Here is a 6,554-nt window from a genome sequence, read left to right as displayed (position 1 = left end):
ATATGGCAGTACCAAAGTATTTAAACTAAATCACCTGAGCTTAGAAAGTTTTGCAATGGTGTAACATTATCGAGAACAACTTCCATTTCTATTAGCACCTTCAAGATAGCAAAATGTTCCAAAGACCTCCACAGGAGTCATGCTAGAACAAAAATAGATAAAAGTTATATTGAGAGATATCAAAAATGGTGACCAAAAACTCATAAAAAAGAATGCTAAGGAGTGAGTTTCAGAGCTTTGGGCCCAGGGGAGCTGTAAGCCAAAGATAGACCAAAAATATTAAAAGATTAGAATTTGACAACAACAGAGATCCTAAACAGTTGTAGGGCTAGAGGAGGCTATTGTGTGTTCAGGCCATTTATATACTTGCACATAAAGATAAAGAAGTAATATAGATCAATGATCATGGGGATACTAGGGGAATGCGATTCGGTGCAAGTTAGGATGTGTGATTTGAGTCTTGGAGGCTGACCTGGACAATACAAGAAAGACAAGTGAAGAAGGTGCTCAGTAGATTACATGCCTCAGTCATGCTGTGTTAATTCAAGTGTTAATATAATTGCATAGTTCTTCCTTGAGGCATTTTCCTGCCTGGTTACTGCTGTCTGAAAGTTGAAAAGCAACAGATTTAGAGTAGGATGGAGAATAGCTCACAGCAGGAAACCTGTTCTGGATGTACAACAGATGATACATGCCAGGCCTTACACTGAGACTTGCCATTCAAAGATAAATGTGAGGCATTGGAAATGTTTCAACATCCCATGGGCTGGTTCCCACCTACTGAGGATCTGCCACAAGCATGTTGCATGCTGAAACGGAGAGTTTAGATTTAGGTTTTATTGTCACATGCACTCAAGTATGGGCTACAGGAGAAAAAGTGAAAAGTGTACAATGTCACTACACATGGAACTATCTTAGATACAAAATTCCTAGGGACAAAACTCTTGTTACAGAATTAGAAAAATAAAGATATAAGTTAATAAGTTGAGCACTACAGTTGAATTAAGTACACTGAAATGACCCAAAACTTACCTAGGAGATGTTGCTTGGTTAGTAAAACCTGATTAAACTCCCAATTCCAATGGCCTCATCAAACCCTGATCACCTGATCACCTTCTGAAGGCCCAACTAGCCCATAGCCACCAGTTTCTGTCCCCCACATAACCTGACTACTTTCCAAACCTCAATGACCCTTTTATCACAAGACCAAACTGCACCCACCACCTAATGACAATCCCCAGCCAGACCAAATTAACATCCCTTAACACCCAAGCTAATTCAATGGGAATCGAAGGAGCAAAGTCTTCATTGCTTGGAGTCATACCGAGCATAAAGGTAGATGATTGTGGTGTAAATGTTCAATGTTCTCAATGCCAAGACATCTCTGTTTCTCAGTGTAGTGTCCATCTTCAGTTGCTTAATCAATTACCTTCCCTCCACATTCAGATGAGATGTGGGGAGGCTTTGTAAGTGTTAAACATCATTTGGTACTCCTCAGATGCTGATGTTGCCCATTTTTAGCTAGTCTTGGTGAACATCCAAGCTTGCACTGATGATAAATGACAAGTAAGATTTGTGCCATACAAGTACCAAGCAATGATCATCTCTGACAAAAGAATCTAACAATGACTCCTTGACATTCATTGTAGCTAGCATTGCCTAATCTCCCACCATCACTACTATCGACATCCTCGGAATTATCATTAACTGAAGTGGACCAGCCACACAAATATTGTGGCTATAAGATTGGATCAGAGGCTAGGAATTTTGTGGTGAGTAATTCACTTGTGGTACTAGGGAGTGTTTCTGAACAAAGAGACCTTGGAGTGCAGGTTCATAGCTCATTGAAAGTGGAGTCACAGGTAGATAGGATAGTGAGGACGGCGTTTGGTATGCTTTCCTTTATTGGTCAGAGTACTGAGTACAGGAGTTGGGAGGTCATGTTGCAGCTGTACAGGCCACTGTTGGAATATTGCATGAAATTCTGGTATCCTTCCTATTGAAAATATGTTGTGAAACTTGGAAGGCTTCAGAAAAGATTTACAAGGATGTTGCCAGGATTGGAGGATTTGAGCTTTAGGGAGAGGTTGAATAGGCTAGGGCTATTTTCCCTAGAGTGTCAGAGGCTGAGGGGTGACCTTATAGAGGTTTATAAAACCATGAGGGGCATGGAGTGGATAAATAGACAAAGTCTTTTCCCTTGGGTGGGGGAGTACAGAACTAGAGATCATAGGTTTAGAGTGAGAGGAGAAAGATATAAAAGAGAATTAAGGGGCAACTTTTTCACGCAGAGAGTGGTACGTGTATGGAATGTAGATTGGGTTGGGATATCTGGTCAGCATGGATGAGTTGGACAGAAGGGTCTGTTTTAGTGCTGTACATCTCTATGATTCTATGACTCTAATAGTAATTCATCAATTGACTCCACAAAGTCTGTCCACCAACTACAACAAATGAATTGGGAGTGTGATGGAATTCTCCCCACTTTGCTGGATGAGGGCAGCTCAAGACGCTTGACACCATCCAGGATAGAGCAGTCCACTTTGATTGCCATCCCATCCAACACCTTCAACATTCATTTCTTCCACCACCAGCTCATAACAGCAGCAGTGTGTACCATCTATAAGGTGCACTCGACCAGCTCAACAAGACTGCTCTGACTGCATCTTCTAAGTCAATGACTTCTCCTACATAGAAAGATAAGGACAGCAGATGTATGGAAACATCATCATCTGTAGGTGGCTCTCCAAGCTACATATTATCTTGGTATGGAACTATATCACCATTTCTTCACTGAGTCATAATCCAGAAGTTCCATTCTTAACAACACTGTTGGTATCCCTACAGTCCAAGGACTGCAGTAGGTCAAGCAGGAGATCAACACCATCACCTCCAGGGCAACTAGGGATAGGAATTACCTGCTAGACTAGCCAGTGGGACCCATCTTCCTTGAACAAATGAAATAAATGTTCAACTACATTTGGTCAGGCGTTATTACTAGGACCTTACTGATACAGATACGTAGATTCTTCCTGAAAGGTGGAAGGAAGGAAGTCTGCCATGCTTCCCTGGTCTGGCTTGCATGTGACATCAGACCGACAGCAATGTGGTTGATGCTTAACAGTAGTAGACTCGCAAACTTTAAGGGCATTTAAACAGTCATTGGATAGGCATATGGACGAGAATGGAATAGTGTAGGTTAGATGGGCTCCAGATTGGTTCCACAGGTTGGCGCAACATCGAGGGCCGAAGGGCCTGTACTGCACTATAATGTTCTATGTTCTATGTTCTACTGGGATAAATCAGGTTTTACTGTTGTCCATCCCCTAATTTCCCCTAACGGGGCAATCAGAGGATGGACAACAACGGCTGGCACAACCAGTGACACCTACATCCGGTGGATGACTAAAAAATGTGGCAAGATTGTGCAAATCTGGATGTAATGCAGACGTAGACAAACAGACTCATCATCACCTCGATTGTGGCAGCTCAGCCTTCAGTCAACAGAAGAAAAGAATATTTGAAGAACATGTTCCCAGGTCATTGTTTGGATGCATTGATTCCTGTTCTCTCACATGGTTTGGACACCCTACAGGCAGACACCTTAAAGCACTGGGAAAACGCCACCAATGATGCATTCATTGGACTCTCCAAGTCTAGTGGCAAGAAAGACACTCCTGTAGCAGTGTGCTCTCCTAAGACAATGTGTTTGGTATCAAGGAGTGAATCACTCAAATTCAGCTCTGCTGTATGAGATTGTGTTGTTTATATGCCCAGTACCAGACTCCTGGAATACTCTTTATCATGGCAGGAGACTCCCAGAAGGTTGGTGGAACTGTTTTAGCGATGTTCGTGAAGAAATTAAACAACCATTCAGTGGAGTCTCTGGCTTGTGATCAACTAAAATGGAGAAGGGTCATTCAGGAAGGCACCAAGCACACTGAGACACACTGTTGGGAACATGCAGAGGTGAAGAGTCAGCGAGAGAGTGCATACCTCCGAATACCTTAAATAAAAGCAAGATACTGTGAATGTTGGAAATCGGAAATAAAAACAGGAAGTGCTAGAGGCACTCAGCAGGTCTGGCAGGATCTGTGGAGAGAGAAACATCCATGGAGAGAGTATGCCTCTTACTTTCCTCAAACCATTTGCTCTGTTTCTCTCTCCACAGATCCTACCAGACCTGCTGAGTTTCTTCAGCACTTTCTGTTTTTACTCCAATTACCTCATTTTACCAACCCTTTAGGCACCACATGTGGCACAGTCTGCAGAACATTGGATTTAACGGCCAACCCATTGAAGTAGAGTGGAAGCAAGTCAGCCTGGATGTCGAGACACTGCCTGTGGGTAGGCTCTTATAAAAAAACATATGTTTCTAATCAGAGTATTAGAAAGTATTAATGACATCAGATGATAAGGATCAGAGAGGGGAAAACAAATTGTATTAAAGTTAGAATAGACAATTTACTCCCTCTACTCATCAAAGGTTAAAGATTGTGCTAAAAGACATTGATGAATGTTAATCAGAGAGATTAATGAGGTGTGAAATCTGTAACAAGCATCAGATGGCGTCACCACATTGTATTGTAGGTCTTCCATATGATTCTAATGAGGTGGTTGCCATGGATCTGAAAGAATGGGGTGAAAACAAATATTTTCAATTTATATTTTGCAAAATCTGGGTGCTTTGTACAAGAAAACTTAGCAAAGACAAAATGGTCGAGAACTGAATAAGCTTAGAGCCTGAAGAAAATATGAATTATCATGGGGATTCATTTTCCAATGATAAATTCAGAAATGTGTAAAAACATGGACATCATAGTCAAGAAATCGCATAGCTGAAAGTTATTTTAGCAATACACTTCAGTGGGAAGTTAAGATGCAGGAAGTGTGGTTCAGTGGTTAGCATTGCTGCCTCATAGCGCCAGGGATCTGAGTTCAATTCCAGTCTTGGGTGACTCTCTGTGCGGAGTTTGCACGTCTCTCCATGCCTGTGTGTATTTCCTCCCACAGGTCAAAGATAGATGTGTACATGAATAGGAAGAGTACAGAGGGATATGGGCCAAGTGCTGGCAAATGGGACTGATTAATTTAGGGTATCTGGTCAGCATAGAATGATTTGGACCGAAGGGTCTGTTTCCATGTTGTACATGTCTATGATTCTATGACTCTATGTGCAGGTTAGGTGGATTAGCCATGGTAAATTGCCCCTTAGTGTCCAGAGATGCAAAAGTGGATTAGCTGTGGGAAATGCAGGGTTACAGGGATAGGGTTCGCATGATTCAAGGTGGTATGGTCTTTGGAAGGTCTGTGTGGACTCAGTGGGATGAATGACCACTTCCACACTGTAGGGGTTCTCTGATTAATGAAATTCTAACTGTTTGTTGACATTCAATTTGCTTAGGACAAGATCCGAAACTGCCTTCGGTGCTGTGTGATAACCCTCCTCCTACTTGAGAAGCTGCTGAGGTGAAGAAAGGAGCACGGCAACAGCAGCTCTGCTTAAAGGTGAATCTTCCTTGTCTTGAATGTGACAGGATACCAGAGTTGGAAGAAGTAGGGTGTGTATGAGATTATCTTGATTGGCCTGGGTCCCCCTGGATTCTGCTTGCCTCAGGTCCAAGAACCTCCTTGCTCTCTACTAACTGTTTACCAGTCTCCTACCTATTCTTGTTGTCGGGAAGGAAGGAAGTATGACGTTGATCTGCCAAGGCAACCATCCTGTGTAGCACCAGGTTGTGCATTGTACAACAGAGCATTGTGATGTGAGAGACAGACAGTCATTAGGACGTACAGAAGGGCCTCACCGGATTGATCTAGGCACCTGAATCCCTTCCTTATAATTCAAAGCCAATAGTGAGTTTGATGGTTACTTTGTGGATCCATGACAGTATTATACCTCTCCTCTGCTGCCATTTGGGAGCTCCTCACAGACAAAAGCAGCCATGGCACCACTGGGGGGCAGACTTTGCCCCTAAGGATCCATCCCTGAAGATTCCCAGGTGGCTGGAGAAAAGCTGATGCCCAGTACTGTTGTGGTATGTATCCATAGCCCCAGTAACCTTACAGGCACTTCCAGAACAGTCAGATATTGATGGAATGTAAATCCCTCCTGTTTATGAAAGCTGCTGGCTGACCTGTGGGAGGCTTAATGACCTCACGTGGGTGGTCGATGACTCCTTGCACTGAGCAGTACTCCTTTTACTGAGCTTCAGTGCCGGCCCTGAAGCCAATGCGTGTTGCCACCTGACAGCCCAGACTGGTGCAGGAGTGCATACAGTCACTTGCCCTCCTCAATAGGGCAATGGTCACTTCCTTGATGCATCGATATGTAGTAGGCTGTAAGATCTCCGAAATGTTACCTATGGGTCCCTGGGAAGACACAGAGGTGTAGACATTGAGTGCCACAGTGATCTTCAGGGCCACCAGTGTTGGGTGTCCTCCAAACCCTGTCTTTTATTACTTCTCTTGAAGCATGGCACAGGGATTGGTGGTGGCACTGAGCTGCCATGGGAGTGTCAGGAGATGTTTAAACTATCTCACCTGACAACGTA

The sequence above is a fragment of the Chiloscyllium plagiosum genome, chromosome 6, assembly GCF_004010195.1.
Source record: "Chiloscyllium plagiosum isolate BGI_BamShark_2017 chromosome 6, ASM401019v2, whole genome shotgun sequence".
Classification (NCBI taxonomy): domain Eukaryota; kingdom Metazoa; phylum Chordata; class Chondrichthyes; order Orectolobiformes; family Hemiscylliidae; genus Chiloscyllium; species Chiloscyllium plagiosum.
Note: the sequence above shows the minus strand (reverse complement) of the source record.